The sequence below is a fragment of the Gopherus flavomarginatus genome, chromosome 21 (genome assembly GCF_025201925.1).
Source record: "Gopherus flavomarginatus isolate rGopFla2 chromosome 21, rGopFla2.mat.asm, whole genome shotgun sequence".
NCBI classification, from domain to species: Eukaryota; Metazoa; Chordata; order Testudines; family Testudinidae; genus Gopherus; species Gopherus flavomarginatus.
This window is the reverse complement of record NC_066637.1, coordinates 715,012-731,128: the sequence shown is the minus strand read 5'-3', so window position 1 is coordinate 731,128 and position 16,117 is coordinate 715,012. Positions and strand designations below refer to the sequence as shown.

The 16,117-nt window shown below is 47.8% G+C and overlaps 1 protein-coding gene across 10 annotated transcripts in view; it reads left to right on the top strand.

Annotated features, from left to right (window-relative positions):
* The window catches only part of CAMTA1 (calmodulin binding transcription activator 1), an 863,171-nt gene that overhangs the window by 783,616 nt on the left and 63,438 nt on the right, over positions 1 to 16,117 (top strand). Inside the window, exon 1 of one of the 10 annotated variants that reach the window (XM_050931588.1) lies at positions 4,987 to 5,060. The exons of 8 other annotated variants lie outside the window; for them this stretch is intronic. The gene's annotated coding sequence lies outside the window, so the exon portion shown is untranslated. Of the gene's footprint in view, positions 1 to 4,986; positions 5,061 to 5,497; positions 5,661 to 16,117 lie in introns of those variants that run through there. One more of the 10 variants, XM_050931589.1, reaches the window with a different exon arrangement.

Sequence of the window (16,117 nt, the reverse complement as noted above, 5' to 3'; positions counted from 1 at the left end):
ATTACGAGGGCATTTCAATGTTGATTTATTTATTCAAGCAAGTAGATTCCATTCAAACAACAAATACCATTTTAGCATTGATTTTATTAAGAGTAAGTACTATTGCTAACTCTGCATCTTTGTGCTTTAACTATCCTCCTACCAACAGGGGTATCTGTGTCCTCAGTTATTTCAAAGATCCATGCACATTCTGAAAGAAGCAATTTACAATAATGGTGATTTTCCCAGATAGATCTTGCAGGAAAAATAAATTAACATAGAGATTAGATGGTTCTTCCTTTCTTTTACTCTACTGATAACAAATAAAAATACTTGGATGACACCAGTTGCATAAGCACCACATCCAAGAGAGACCCCTTCCACATCACAGTCCTTTGTCGTTTGGTCCCTTATTTGTGGTGTGCTAATTCAGGGGTGGGAAAACTATGGCAAATTGGAGACTGATCCTGCTTTACTTTGGGGCTGAATTTGGCCTGAATTGAGTATTGAGCTATAACAAGAAACTGTCAGAAAAAGGAAAATTTCTTCTTTCCCATTTTCCACTGTGCGCCGGATGCTAGAAAAGAGAAGTAGAATTGCACAGGAAGGGAAGCCTCAAGTGGGACCATGTATTTCATCTCCAAGTGTTTATTAAAATCATAAATCTCCTGCAGGATTGCACTAGGATAATCACCACTGTGAGCTGACACATGGAATAACTAAATCCAGGTCTAGTTTAAAGCAGCTTTAAGAGCTTCAGAGAGCTGGTACAGGAGAGTTTGGTTTGCCTTTTTCCTTTTCACTTGAAGAACTTGTCTGTCTGTCTCTCCTCTCACCCCCACTATCTGTAATTTAGGCAGTATTAAACATGTAGTCTGAAGTGAGTTGTCATTATGTGAACACTTTTAGTTAACTAAGGGTGGATCTACACTACAGCTGGGATCAACGCTCTGAGATTGATCCACTGGCGGTTGATTTAGCGGGTCCAGGGAAGGCAGCAAATCGCTCTCCAGTCGACCCCTGTACTCTACCCCCGATGAGAAGAGTTAGGTGAGTCGATGGGAGAGTTTCTTCCGTCAACCCCCTATAGTGTAGACCTCGCAGTAAGTTGACTTAAAGTATGTCGACTAGTTGCATAGTGTAGGTTGACTTACCGCGGTAGTGTAGACATAGCCTTAGACTTCATAAAAATTACGATTAGCAAGTCTCAGACTTTCACAGTGATGGCCCACGTTCCCTCCCACCCACTGTACATTAAAACAATCTCACATGGAGAAGGAGGAGTAGGAAAGTATTGTATTTTTATCTGTCCTGAATATGATTTAGCAGCCCCTATCATATTAACAGCCAGGTCTCCACACTACACAACGTGAGAACTACTGCTTTCAAAAACTGTCAGGAAATTTTCCATTAGCTTAAACTAATGGTTTCCAAAGAAACATGGTTTGTGTTTTTGGAAACCGTTGGACTTATATTGTTTGCTCTCAGTTCTAACAACTTTATTACCTAAGAAAATAGAAACTAAATGAGCTGCTGGGACTAACTCTGGTATTTTATGTAGAAGCACTTTCTGTGTCTCCCCTCAGGTGAGCCCACTAATGGGTATCATGCCACATATTGACTGTTTCTACAGAAGCACAAATTATATTGCTGAGTACCTAAAACTGACAATCCCTGCATTTGGTGGTGATCTCATTTTAAGCGTGTGTATGGGACCTAATACAAAGCCCACTGAAGTTAATGGGATTCTTTCCATTAACTTCAGTGGGCTTTGGATCAGATCCCTAGAGACAATGGCCAGGTACTACCTAAAACTTAGCTATGTCACTCAAGGGAGTAGAAAATTCACCCCCCTACCCCCGAGAGACTTAGTTAAGCTGATGTAAGCTCCGTGCAGACACAGCTAGGTCGACGGAAGAATTATTCCGTTGCCCTACTGCCTCTCGAGGGGATGGATTCATTACAGTGATGGAAAAAAGCCTTCCATCACTGTGGTAAGTGTTTACCCTACAGCAGCACAGCTGCAGTTGTAGCACTTGTTGTGTAGACATACCCTAACACTCCTGTTTATCTAGCAGTATCTGCAGTATGATCCTTCTTTCTATCTGAGATGGATGAGACATTTTCAAAATGTACAGGGAAGGAAGTTAGTAAACATTTTAATTTGTGGTTTTTAGAAGTGAAATACAATACAGCTACAAAGAACCACACATAGAGACTCATACACTAAGACAGCAAGACTGAAGAGTTCCAAGACATATAAGAGGTATTGTAGGAAGAAGGTGTCACAGTTTGGGGTAACTACACCTGTATATTCCCCTTCTGTGGTCCAGCAAGGGCACCCATTCATAGGCTTCCAGCTCCCTAGCCATCATCTCTCTTGGGCAAAGACACGTGTCTTTCTCCCTCCTGACTGGAGCATTCCCAGGCAGGTTGCTCAGTTCCCTGCCTACACTGTGAATTCCCCAGCAAGTCAAACTGCCTCAGCAGGCCTGCAAAAAGAACAGGAGTACTTGTGGCACCTTAGAGACTAACAAATTTATGCTTTGCCTTCTCCTCAGAGGCTGCAAACACTGTAAGGTAGAACCTCAGAGTTACGAACACCTCCAGAATGGATGTTGTTTGTAACTCTGAAATGTTTGTAACTCTGAACAAAACATTGTGGTTGTTCGTTCAAAAGTTTACAACCGAACATTGACTTAATACAGCTTTGAAACTTTACTAAGAAGAAGAAAAATGCTGCTTTCCCTTTATTTTTTTAGTAGTTTATGTTTAACACAGCACTGTACTGTATTTTTTTTGTGCCTCTTAAATGACAGATGAAAATGGGTAATATAGCCCCAATCCTGCAAACATTTATGCATATGTTAACTGATTAAGACTAGATAAAATAATAGTCTCGTCTGGCCTGAAACTCTATGAATCTATGAAACTTTACTACCATTCTTCTCAGTAAAGTTAAATATGTGGATGTCTGGAGGAGTGGGACCTCTACATCCTTATGTCCTCCACAGGCAGTGCTGCCTTCCAGCACTTCACTTTAGATCCTATTCTGCAGCTCAGTATCACTCGCTCTTAGAAAACTTTTCCCGATCTTCAGCCTGAATTTCCCCTTTCTTCATTTCATTGTATTCCATATAGCATCTTATACCATGCTTATCACTGTAGTATCTAAGGACTTTCTGATAGTGCATGATGCAATTGATTACACACCTAAGCTTGGGGCTGGAGTGGAGTGTCCTGTTTTGGCAGGGTTTTAAGAGTTGAATTTTTTAAAATGTATATGTTGCTATTTATATGTTAGAGCAGTTAAGGGCAAAGAATTGCACCTTCCACTTGGAGTAGAAGGTGATGAGGTTGGTGATGGCCTTTAGTGCCTGGGGGAGTTCATTCCACAGTCGTGGCCCAGCCCCTGAGAATGTTTTCTCTCTCACTGTTCTGTCTTCCTCCTATTACTCCTAGTTCTATCTCTTTTTCCTGTTTGGGGTTTGCACCCTCTTTGAGATAAGCCCCACCTCAGCTCTCCTTCAGCCCAGCAATAAAGCCCTGGCTCTTAGTTTCCCAAAATCAATTTTTGTTGCGCTACCTATGATCAGGGAGTGATAGGAGTGCGAGATGGAGATGCTGTGTGTGGGTCAGTATGATGACAGCACCAGCTTGGGATCTTCCCTTGCTCTCACAGTTGGGGATGGTGTCTATAGCTCCTATCCCACCGTAAGAGCTGTGTGTGGACTTAGCTAGGAGCTTGAGCAGATAACCGATGTGAAAACAGGCCATGGGAGAATTGACGGGAGTTCATGGAGTTTAAGGTCCCTGGCCTCTGCACTACAGTGTGTCAGGGGGGACCTGGCTATTGCATAATCACAATGTGTAGTATAGATGGGACTTTAATCAGTTCCTGGCTACCCCAGCTTCGTCCCTGACTATTGGTGGGCTGTGCAGACAGATAAAGTCGGAGTTTCCCATGGGTACAGCAGGTGGAGCAGCACATGCAGCTCTAGTCTACACCATACATATCCCGTCCCTTCACTCCACCGGGCTGTTCCTATTGCTTGAATGTCTGCACTCCAAAAAAGGGGTATTCTTAACCAGGGCCGGCTCCAGGCCCCAGCGCGCCAAGCGCATGCTTGGGGCGGCATGCCGCAGGGGGCACTCTGCCAGTTGCCAGGAGGGCGGCGGGCGGCTCCGGTGGACCTGTCGCAGGTGTGCCTGCGGAGGGTCTGCTGGTCCCGTGGCTCTGGTGGAGCATCCGCAGGCACGGCTCCAGGAGGTCCACGGACCGGCGAGTGGCAGAGCGCCCCTGTGCTTGAGGCAGCACCGTGGCTAGAGCCGGCCCTGTTCTTAACTCAGGTCAGGGGTGAAAGTTAATGTACTGGTAATGCCACTGCCGGAGTCCTGAGGGGGGCGTGACCTCAATGGGAAGAGGCGGGGCCTCTCAAGAGTTAAAGGCCCTGGGGCACCAGTTGTGAACCCCAGGGCCTTAGCCAACCCTAAGGCTCCCCGCTGCAGAGGTGGCTGGGAGCTCCCGGCGCCCTCAGGCAAATTAAAGGGCCTGGGGCTCTGTGAAGGACCCTGCTCTGGGGCCCTGGAAAAACACTCATGGGGGGGGGCCCTCTGGGGCACATTGGCCCACTTGGCCCCCCCTCCCCTCTGGGCAGCCCTGATCTACTGGAAAACACTCCCCGCCCCCCCCCCCCAGCAGCTCCGGAGCTGCCGGCGGGGGCGTAGCCCCCCCCCTTACAAACACGCTTTCCCCGGCCGTGTAGACACAGCGCCGTGTGCCCCGTAGCGACCGGCCGGGGATGGCCGGGCGGGGGCCGGGCGCTATGGGCCCAGCGCCAGGGTTTGTCATAACGCGGCGGGGCGGGCGGCTGCATTGCGGGCTCCGCGCGGCCGGGCCGGGCCGCGGCTGTGTCCCTGGGCACGTGCGCGGCGGCCGGGCATGGGGCGGCCGGGGGCTCGGCTCGGCGCGGCGCGGCGCGGCGCGGGGCGGGGGCAGCGCGGGGCTCTGCGGCAGGGCTGGTGCAGCGGGGGGAGCAGCGCGCCCCTCCCCAGCCCCTCCGCCGCGGCTGCTCCCGGAGGTAGGTGCGCTCGGCGCGGCTCCTGCAGCGACCCGGGCTCGGGGGGCTGGTCCCGACCCCCCCTGCTCTGCGGCGGCTGTAGCGTTACGCGGACACCGGCTCCAGGCTCTGGGGAGACTCGGGACCTGCGGCCGGACGGGGGCTGCTCTGTCCGGAGCAGCTTCGGGACTAGCGGTGTGGGGCTCGTGCACTGAATGTGACACCTGCCTGGGAACCGCCCGCGGCCGCGTCCCGCTGGGGGCCCGGGGCCCGCCGAGTCCGGCCCCGACAAGGGACTCGGGGAACGAGCGGACGCGGAGAGAGGCCGGATCGGGGCCAGGGCCCGATCCCTGCGAGCGGAGCCACTTCACTGGCGCGGCAGTTTCCTGCCCACGAGCTTCAGCCAAACTTCTCCTGCTTTGCGGAGCTTTTCTCTTTCCTCCCCCGGGGAGCGAGCCGAGCTGCTCCCCTGGGAGGGACAAAGCCACCTGTGCTGGCAGGCGGCGGGGTCCTGGCCCTAAAGCGCCCAGCGCCGAGCACAGAGAAGCTGGTCCGGACTCTCGCTGTGGTCCCCGGCTTACCCCGACTGTAAACACCGGAGTTTGCCAGGGCCTGTGAGAGGTGATGTCACTGTTCCAGCTCAGGGTTGGCTTGAGCAGCTCACATGAGCGTTTGGCTGGGGATGCATGAAGCCAGCCAGGGAGGAAATGGGAGGCAGGGTTTGGCCAGCTGCGATTTTCAAGATCATTGTAGCTGTCTCGTCATGAGACAGTGGGAAGCTGCAGCTCCCACTAGCTCCCTTTGTGATTTATTTTTGAGATTTTTTTTGTGGAAGGAGGAAATGGTGTTTTAGTTCGTGTTTTCCTTGTAGGACAGCCGGATTTACAGCTGTAGATGGTGTTATTTGCATTTAACCTGATTTCGTTGCACTGCTACCCATGCATTTTAGCAGGGGAATGAAATTCCTTCTTGCAGAGTACAATTTAATGGTGGTGGTGTGTAGAGGCAGAAGGGATAGATGCTGTGCGCTTTCGGTCTGCTACATCTGCATGCTTATGAAAATCTTGCAAGGATGGTGGTGCTGCTGGGTTAGTTCCATTGTTGTAGATTTCATGTTGGTTAGTTAAGAATATAACCTAAGGGTGTTTAAGAAGTCTCATCTAAGGTACCAGTCCATCTGAAAAGAAAAGAAACTTTATAGCTATCTATGTGTAACAGTGAAATTTTTGGTATAAAAGTTAAATTACCATCGAGAGTTGAAATAAAAACTAAATTTGTTGTGGGACCATAGGTGAAAGTATACAACAAAGTCATGTATTCGTTCTCAGATTGTACCATGTAGATTTTAAGTTCCGTTGTTCGGTATTAGTCCTCTTGCATTTTTTATTCCTTTTTTAAGTTGCTAGTATTTCCGCAACACATTTGTTGTGGGAATGCCCTTGGGCTCTTGTCTTTAAGAATATTTCCTTACCCACAAACACAAATGGACCTGAAGCTTTCATCTTGAACTAGTAATGCTGCTACAGATGACTTTATTAGGGAACGCACATTGTTTAAATACTTTTAACTTGCAATATTATTTGATATGGGTTCTTATTTAAATAATATGAGCTAGAAAAAGCTGCCTCAAACACCAGTATGGGAGATATCCAGTAGTCACTAAGACATGCCCCCTATATGTTTAGTAGTTTGTATCATTTTTGTTTATATAGCGATGCCAAAGTTTGAAATAGTGAAAGTAGTGTTTTCACTACATTTAAATGTGTAGCAGTTTAATGGCTTTTCTTGAGTGCATGGATGAATCCTTAATACATGATGGTGCATTCAGACATTTTTTCTGTTCAAAGATTGTTTTTTGTTTAGTGCTGCTTGAGAGTCTTCTGAATTCTGAGGTGTTTAGCTAGCAGCATTTGTGTTTTTCATATTAATAATTAGGGGGGGGGTGTGTATTGGGAGGAGGTATTAGTTTACCAAAATTAGAACAAGATCTGTACAGGGAGAGAGAGAGACTCTGTGTTTGCAACCTTCTTTGTTTATTATCCAAAATAATGTAAAGACCATCTCTGGAAGGAGGCAAGTGTTTATCATGTTCTCATTGCATTTGTGTAAGAAAACAAAAATTGTACAAGAGAACTTCAGTGTCAAATGATAGTGGGTAACCATGAGCATCTGTGTTCTTCTTTTGCATGAATAAGGTTACAAGGAAACCTCGTGTATATTTTAAATATTTTTTGCAGGCCTGGCCCTTGCTGTTTTGTTGAGTCACTGCTGGTCTCACATTTTTAAAGGACTCCGTCCTACTTTGGTGTTTTCATACATTGATATTGTTCACTGAATAGTTATACTTTGTGAAACTTGTACAAAATTAATAGAAAAGATTCCCTTTCTCCAATAAATATAGAGCTTCACAATTTATTTAAATTGCTTTTAGGACTTTAAGACCTGCAATGAATAGAGCTAGAAATTTGAGATTTCCGTCTGTAATAAAATTGCTCCTTACAAACCACTTCCATTTGAGAATGAAGCTTAAATTTCAAGAGATTAATAGAAAAATTGGTCAAAGTATTTTAATGACTTCACACAACATATTGTAGAAGTTGGTAAATTTTGTCAAGCGTAAAACTGTACAGAGGACTTCTGATTTAAATATTTATATTATTGTTGCACCCATGGGCCCTAATGTAAAATAAAGAGCCCTGGAGGAGAAGACTGAGCACCTGTAGCTGTGTGGGGCTGCCATGACAATCACACAACAGCCTAATACACAAAAGAAAGTTCACTGCAAATGTGAATAACTGAGTTGAGTGTTCTGGAAAACTTAAATTGAAAGCTGTAAATAAGAGATGAAATCCTGGTCCCATTGACTTCAGTGGGGGTTTCACGCAAGGAGTTTACTCATTCAGCCTATAATAAATTCAGGGCAAACTTCGTCTCAGGCTCTGTAACCCAATGCAAACATCAGCTTTTGGTGTTAAACAGATTATTTTATATAATAGATTATTCAATCCCTTTCAAAATATTTCAAAGTATAAAAAGTTAGTGGCTGACTATTACGCTCTAGAAACATCCAAAGCACTAAAAGGATAGGGCTGAGTAATATCCCTCACACAGTTTTGTACACTAAAATAGAAATGTTTATCAAAGCTACAAGCTGAATATGGAGAAGTCTCCTAGTAAGACACAGACCTCCAGCCTCTGCATTTGTGCTGGTTTTAAGTACTTTATCATCCTCCTGAAATAGCTAGGCAGCCAGAGTTTTATTTTCATTGAATAGTCAATCCTCTTCTTTTAGTCTTAGGCCCAGATTTGTAGAGGTATTTAGGCATTACTGCACTCCAGTGTCGCAACTCCTAGCAGATTTAGGAGCCTAAATCTCATTTTCAGAAGTCAACAGTTGATGGTATTTAGTCTCCCAAGTGCCTAAATCCCTTTTGATAATGAGATTTAGGTTCCTAAATCAGCTAGGCCTTGCATCATTGAGTGCAGCAACTCCTAAAATCTGAGCCTTAGTGCAGTACTTTAAGGTGTAAATAGGTTGAAGCTGTAGCAGGTACCTGCTTACAGCAGCTATGAACAGCACAACTAAACTTCTCTTCATTACGTGGTGTAAGCTGAAGGGCTGACCATCACACGCCTGACAATGGCTGAGTTCCGGTTCATTTGCCCAGGGCTTTTCATAGAATCATAGAAATGTAGGGTCAAAGGGACCTGGAGGGTCATTAAGTCCAGCCCCCTGCACTGTGGCAGGACCAAGTAGACCTAGGCCATCCCTGACAGATTTTTTGTCCAACCTGTTCTTAAAAACCTCCCGATGATGAGGATTCCACAACCTCCCTTGGAATCCTGTTCCCGAATTACCTGAATAGTTAGAGAGTTTTTCCTATTAGCTAACCTAAATGCAAAGTACTTCACCTAGAAAGGAAAAATCAAATGCACAACTACAAAATGGGGAATAACTGTCTAGGTGGTAGTATGCTGAAAAGAGTCTCGGGGTTACTGTAGACCACAAACTGAATATGGTTCGTCAATGTGATGCAATTGCAAAAAAGGCTAATATGTTTCTGGGGTGTATTAATAGGAGTGTTATATGTAAGACATAGGATGTAATTGTCCCATTCTGCTCAGCACTGGTGAGGTCCCAGTTGCAGTATTGTGTCCAATTCTGGGCATCACAATTTAGGAAGAATGTGCACCAAGCCAGCCTCAGCAAGATCTGTGGTCTGAATTCAGCAAGATGAAAATTCAATAAAGACAAACTGAAAAAAGTCCAAAGGTGAGCAACAAAAAAGGTAAGAGTTTAGAAAACCTCACCTGCAAGGAAAGGTTGAAAAAACTGGACATGTTTAGTCTTGAGAAAAGAAGACTGAAGGACAGCCTGATAAGTCTTGCAATATCTTATGGGCTGTTATAAAGAGGACAGTGAACAATTGTTCTCCATGTCCACTGATCAATTTCATCCTCATAGGCTTTTAAAAATCCACAGTTTCAGATATTTACATCTGAAATTTCATGGTTATAACCATGGGGGTCCTGATCAAAAGAGTGTTGTGGGTGTGGGGAGCGGGGGTGATGTTGCACCCTTATGTCTGCACTGCGGCTGATGGAGGCACTGCCTTCAGAGCTGGACAGCCACAGAGCAGCGGGGCATGGTATACGGGATTATCACTTTTGGGGCAGGAGCAGGGCTGGCCTTACGAGCGGGTGACTGCCCAAGGGTTCGTGGCCAGGGAGGCGCTGTGGTCCCCCACCCTCCAGCCAGTCCAAGGCACTTTAAATGCCTGTGTGCTGGACCGAGAGCCGGGGAGGGCAGAGCTGAGGGCAAGGGTGCCAAACCTTTGTAGAAGTGGAGGGGGTCACTGTACAGGCAGTAGCCACAGAGCTTCTTACAGCCGAGGGAGGTCATCTAGTCCAGTCCCCTGCACTCATGGCAGGATAGAGTATTATCTAGAACAGTGCTTCTCAAAGTCGGGCCACTGCTTGTGCAGGGAAGGGCAGTCAGCTAGCCCATCCTTCAGCCTGCGCTGCTTTCCACAGCTCCCATTGGCCTGGAGCGGCAAACCGTGGCCAGTGGGAGCCACGATCGGCTGAACCTGCAGATGCGACAGGTAAACCAACCGACCCAGCCCACCAGGGGCTTGCACCGCGACCGGCTTTGAGAAGCACTGATCTAGACCATCCCTGACAGATGTTTGCTAATCTGCTCTTAAAAATCTCCAGTGATGCAGATTCCACAACCTCCCTAGGCAATTTATTCCAGTGATTAACCACCCTGACAGGAACTTTTTCCTAATGTCCAACCTAAACCTCCCTTGCTGCAATTTGAGCCCATTGCTTCTTGTCCTATCCTCAGAGGTTAAGAAGAGCAGTTTTTCTTCGTCCTTGTATTTACTTGAAAACTCATATCATGTCTCCTCTCAGTCTTCTCTTCTCCATACTAAACAAACCCAATTTTTTTCAATATTCCCTCATAGGTCATGTTTTTTAGACCTTTAATAATGTTTAGTTGCTCTTCTCTGGACTTTTTTCAATTTGTCCACATCTTTCCTGAAATGTAACACCCAGAACTTGACACAATACTCCAGCTGAAGACTAATCAGTGCGGTATAGAACGGAAGAATTACTTCTCATGGCTTGCTTACAACCGTCCTGATCATACATCCCAGAATAATGTTTGCTGTTTTTTTGCAACAGCGTCACGCTGTTCACTCATATTTAACTTGTGATGCACTATGATCTCCAGATCCCTTTCTGCAGTACTCCTTCCTAGGCAGTCATTTCCCATTCTCAGCCTTCTTCATAACATGGATCATATCTTAATGAGTGTCTGTCAGCCAACCTTCATCCAGTTCCCAGTTCCACAGAATCCCTGTAGCAACTACAGCAATTGCTTTTAAACGGACGAGTAACATTAGAAAAGTTTTTAAAGTGTTTTAGCAACAGGAAGGATGTGACCAGCTCTTTTCAGGCACTGGAATAGGCAGTTTAACAGTAATGTACTTTCACCATCTTACCTGATCCCAGTGCTTACTGCAGCGCTTTAACGTGGCTTGTGTGGTCACAGCAGAGCGCTGGGCTCTCCCAGCGCTCATAATAAAACCACCTCCACCAGAGGTGTGTTTTCATGCCCCTGAGTGAGAAAGTTGCAGCGCTGTAAATTGCCAGTGTAGACAAGCCCTTACTCTGGAGAGGATCTAGTAACTTAAAAGTGAAAAAGGCTGCCAGTCCTATAAGCACAACATTGAAACGGTTAAAGAGCCATTCAGGTGGTAATGAAGCCATTCAACAGGCATTTGCCAAACCCAGGGTATATACTGTCAGGCCATGGCTACACTTACAGTTTTGCAGCGCTGGTAGTTACAGCTGTGTTCGTACAGCTGTGTAGGGCCAGCGCTGCAGTGTGGCCACACTGACAGCTACCAGCGCTGCAATGTGGCCACATTTGCAGCGCTGTTGGGAGTGGTGCATTGTGGGCAGCTATCCCACAGAGCACCTCGTCCCATTTTGGCGCTGTGGCTTGTGGGAAGGGGAAGGAAGTGTGCGAGTCTTTCCGCTTCCTGTTCCAAGGAAGCGGAAACAGGTGCTTTGCTACACATTCCGAGCAGTTTGGCGGCATTGTGAGTCTGCAGCGCGATTTCTGAGATTTCTGTTACAAATGGAGCCTGAGCTGCTGAGGACCTTGCTGATGAATGTTGCCAGCACATCACGCATGGCAGTGGAGCTGTTCCTTCAGCTGCAAAGTGACAGTGAGGAGTCAGACAATGATATTGAAACGCCTGACGCTCAAGACACTCAATTGCTTGTGGCAGTAACAGACATGCTCAGCACCGTGGAACGGCGCCTTTGGGCTCGGGAAACCAGCACTGAGTGGTGGGATCACATCGTCCTGCAAGCCTGGGATGACGAGCAGTGGCTGCAGAACTTTCGGATGAGAAAAGCCACTTTCATGGGACTGTGTGCTGAGCTCGCCCCTACCCTGCGGCGCAGGGACACGAGATTGAGAGCTGCCCTGCCAGTGGAGAAGCGGGTGGCTATTGCAATCTGGAAGCTGGCAACTCCAGACAGCTACCGATCGGTGGCGAACCAGTTTGGAGTGGGAAAGTCCACCGTTGGAATGGTGCTGATGCAAGTTTGCACAGCCGTTAATCGCACCCTGCTAAGAAGAACTGTGACTCTGGGGAACGTGCAGGACATTGTGGATGGCTTTGCACAAATGGGGTTCCCTAACTGTGGAGGGGCAATAGATGGGACGCATATTCCTATTCTGTCACCACCCCACCTGGCATCAGAGTACGTTAATCACAAGGGGTATTTCTCCGTGGTTCTGCAAGCGCTTGTGGATCACCGTGGGCGTTTCACTGACATTTACTCAGGATGGCCTGGAAAGGTGCACGATGCACACATCTTTCGGAACAGTGCCCTGTTCAGGAGGCTGAGGGCCGGGACTTTTTTCCCAGACCGCAAGATCACAGTAGGGGACGTTGAAATGCCCACTGTGATCCTTGGAGACCCCGCTTACCCCTTAATGCCATGGCTCATGAAACCGTATACAGGGAAGCTTGACAGGAGCAAGGACCGGTTCAACTACAGGCTGAGCCGGTGCAGAATGACTGTGGAGTGTGCTTTTGGCCGTTTGAAAGCCCACTGGAGGTGTCTTTATGGGAAGCTAGATTTGGGGGAAAGCAGCATCTCCGCTATTATATCCGCGTGCTGTACCCTCCATAATATTTGTGAAGGGAAGGGTGAAAGATTCAGTGAGGAATGGACCTCCGAGGTTCGACACCTAGAGGATGAATTTGCACAGCCAGAGAGCAGGGCTACTAGAGAGGCCCAGGAAAGGGCTTCAAGGATTAGGGATGCCTTAAGGGAGCAATTTGATGCTGAGAGCCAACAGTAATGTTTGGTGCCTTTGCTGTGCTCCTTTCTACCTTGGGGTACAATATTTACCACTTCCTGCAATAATAAAACGTATTGTAAAAGCCATAAAATCCTTTATTCAAAGTACAGTACATAAAAGGACAAGGGGGTTAGGGTGGTGGACTGTACATTCAGAGGTTTGAATATGTCCTGTTTGGATTACTGTTCAATGTCTGCTGCACTTCAGGATTACTGTGCTGCAGGGTAATGGGGGTGGAGTGCACAGGGTAAGAATAGTAGTTATCAGGGCTGGTAGGTGATCGTACAGGTGTTGGGGGCAGCTGGGGGTAATAAGAAACTGGCTGCTGGAGAAAGGTGTTTTGTGCAAATACTGGGGAACAAGAAAGAGAGCTTTGGGAGGGGTGTGGGTTACCACGGTACAGATCTGCCTGCATGGCTATGAGAGACTCGAAAGACTCAGTTTGGCGAGCCAGGAGGCTTATCATCTGCTTTGAGGTTTTTTTTGGTAGCCAATTCCTTTCTCCTGCTTTCTGTTTGCCTCCACTCATACATTTTCTCTCTCCATTCCTGCGTCTTCCTACTTTCTCTGTTGTAGTGCATCATAACTGCTTTGATCAATTCTTCTTTTGATTTTCGCGGATTTTTTCTCAAGTTCTGCAAGCGACGTGAGGCCGGTGATCCGGCTGCATTAGTCAAGGTCACTAAAAAAAACATAGATAGAAACATGTAATACACAGAGGCTACATTGTTTATTATCACACAGTGAAGGAGTTTTTAGACTTTTTGTAGCATCCTTCCCACATACCTAACATAACACAGACAGGCCAGGGAAGCGAAGGCATGGCGAGCAATGGGGTGAGTGTTTCTGCCCTGATTGCACCTGGGAGGGGGAATTGACTGATGGGTCACTGGGGTTTATTTTCACTGGGTACAGGAGGTAGCTGGTGTCCTGCACAGGGGACAGTAGTGAACAGGAAGGTGGCGAGCTGCTGGCGGTGGGGGGGGGGTCTGCGTAACTGCCGGCCTGCTGGTGAGGGTGGGGGGAACACACAGCTGTGCTGGCTGCCTGCTGGGAAGGGTGGGGGAAGACCGGAGCGCACCGCGGGGCTGGCTGCCTGCTGGGAAGGAGGGAGGGGAAGACCGGAGCGCACCGCGGGGCTGGCTGCCTGCTGGGAAGGAGGGGGGGGGAGACCGGAGCGCACCGCGGGGCTGGCTACGTGCTGGAAGGGAGTGGGGAGACCGGAGTGCACCACGGGGCTGGCTGCCTGCTGGGAAGGGGAGTGGGGAGACTGGAACGCACCGCGGGGCTGGGAGTGGGACCGCGAACCTGGCGCCCTGCACTCAAGTATCCCTAAGTTCTCAACAGGGTTTCCTACTGCCAGACATATCACTGCTGCGTGTTACCTGGGAAGAGAGGGACGGTCTTCTACAGCAATGTGGATTCCGCCCTGGCCCCTATGCAGCTTGCCTGTGTGCAGCCATGGTCCCCCCCACCCCTCGCTGCACAGTGGATCAGACGAGTTAGCCTGACCGGGACAAGGACCACAGTGGCTCTCCCTATAAACTTGCGAAAGCAAATTGCCCGCTCTGGCTGCAACTTTTCAAGAGATTACCGAGGCAGATTACAGAGACGTGATAGAGCAAATCAATGGGCTATTCCACGTTTAGGCATGCATGCAGGCAGCCATAACCCAAACCCTCCTCTCCCAAAACATAAAAATCTGCTTACCCCGAGCACGATCCTCAGTTTCTTCCTCACCAGCAACTTCCAGCTGCGGCGACTGGCTAGCCTCCTCCTGGCTTGAGAAGAGCTCCTGGCTGCATGTGTATTGGGACTCCGGGGTGTCTCCCTCCACGCCAGTAGCCTCACTGTCGGCTTCCTCTACACCCTCCCCCACTTCTCCCTGCTCTGAACTCTCCATCGTGCTCCTAGGATTGGCAGTGGGGTCACACCCAAGTATGGCATCCAGCTCCTTGTAAAAACGGCAGGTTGTGGGGGCAGCTCCTGAGCGGCGATTTCCCTCACGGGCTTTGCAGTAAGCACTCCTCAGCTCTTTTATTTTGACCCTGCACTGCAATGCGTCCCGTTCATGGCCCCTTCTCATCAAGGACTGTGATATCTGCCCATAGGTATCATAATTTCTCCTTCTGGAGCGCAGCTGTGCTTGCACAGCTTCCTCACCCCAAACACTGATGAGGTCCTGCAGCTCGGAATTGTTCCATGCTGGGGCTCGTTTGGGGCGTGGAGGCATGGTCGCTGATTGATTGAATGATTGATTGCACTCCACACCTGGCTGAGCAAACAGGAAGGGGATTTTTAAAATTCCCGGGGCATTTAAAGGTGGGGTCAGCTGAGCCCAGGGCAGTGGAGTGTGCATGATTACCAGAGAGGCTTCTAAGGTATGCCGGGATACCTCCTTATACCCCGGAGGTCAATAAAAGCGCTGGTGGGCGTCCACACTTGCTGACCAGCGCTGGATCACCAGCGCTGGAATCCCTACACCCGAAGCTCGACCGGGTGTACAGCCAGCGCTGCAACCAGGGAGTTGCAGCGCTGGCCGTGCTTTGCAAGTGTGGCCACATCCTAAGTTGCAGCGCTGTAACCCCCTCACCACCGCTGCAACTCTCTAGTGTAGCCATGGCCTCAGTTTCTGAATTTACTGACAAAACCAGTTGTGCATGACTGTAATACTTACACAGAACGTATTAGTCTACAGGGCCTTAGTTTAAAATTTGCTTTAAAATATTTCATTAGTGAGTTGGTGAAGTTATAAAATCACATCTCTTAAAAAATCCTTGCATAGATTTTTAGATGCACAATCCTCTTTAGCCTTAAATGCTGGGATCTTCAGACATACAGTTTTTTAAATAAATCCTTCAAAAGACCACGCTTATCTAAAATACACATTTTACTTTTAATTACTGTAGTAAAAAAAAACTTGCTTCCAAAGTCTTCCTGTCCTTTCTGTCCATCCCTTACTCCTTTCACCTCCACCCCACACCGCCCAGTTGAAGAGAGCCCTTAAAGGGACAACACCCTTTTCTTGCCAGATAGGTGGACAAAGAGTTTACTTTTCTTTACTTCTGACTATCTGATGAACTAGTTTTAAGAGAACCTTCCAGCAAAATCAGTACCTTAGTGAGATATAAAATCCTTTGTTATGCCTAAAATCTTTGGAAACTTAAAAAAAAAAGTTGGTGAA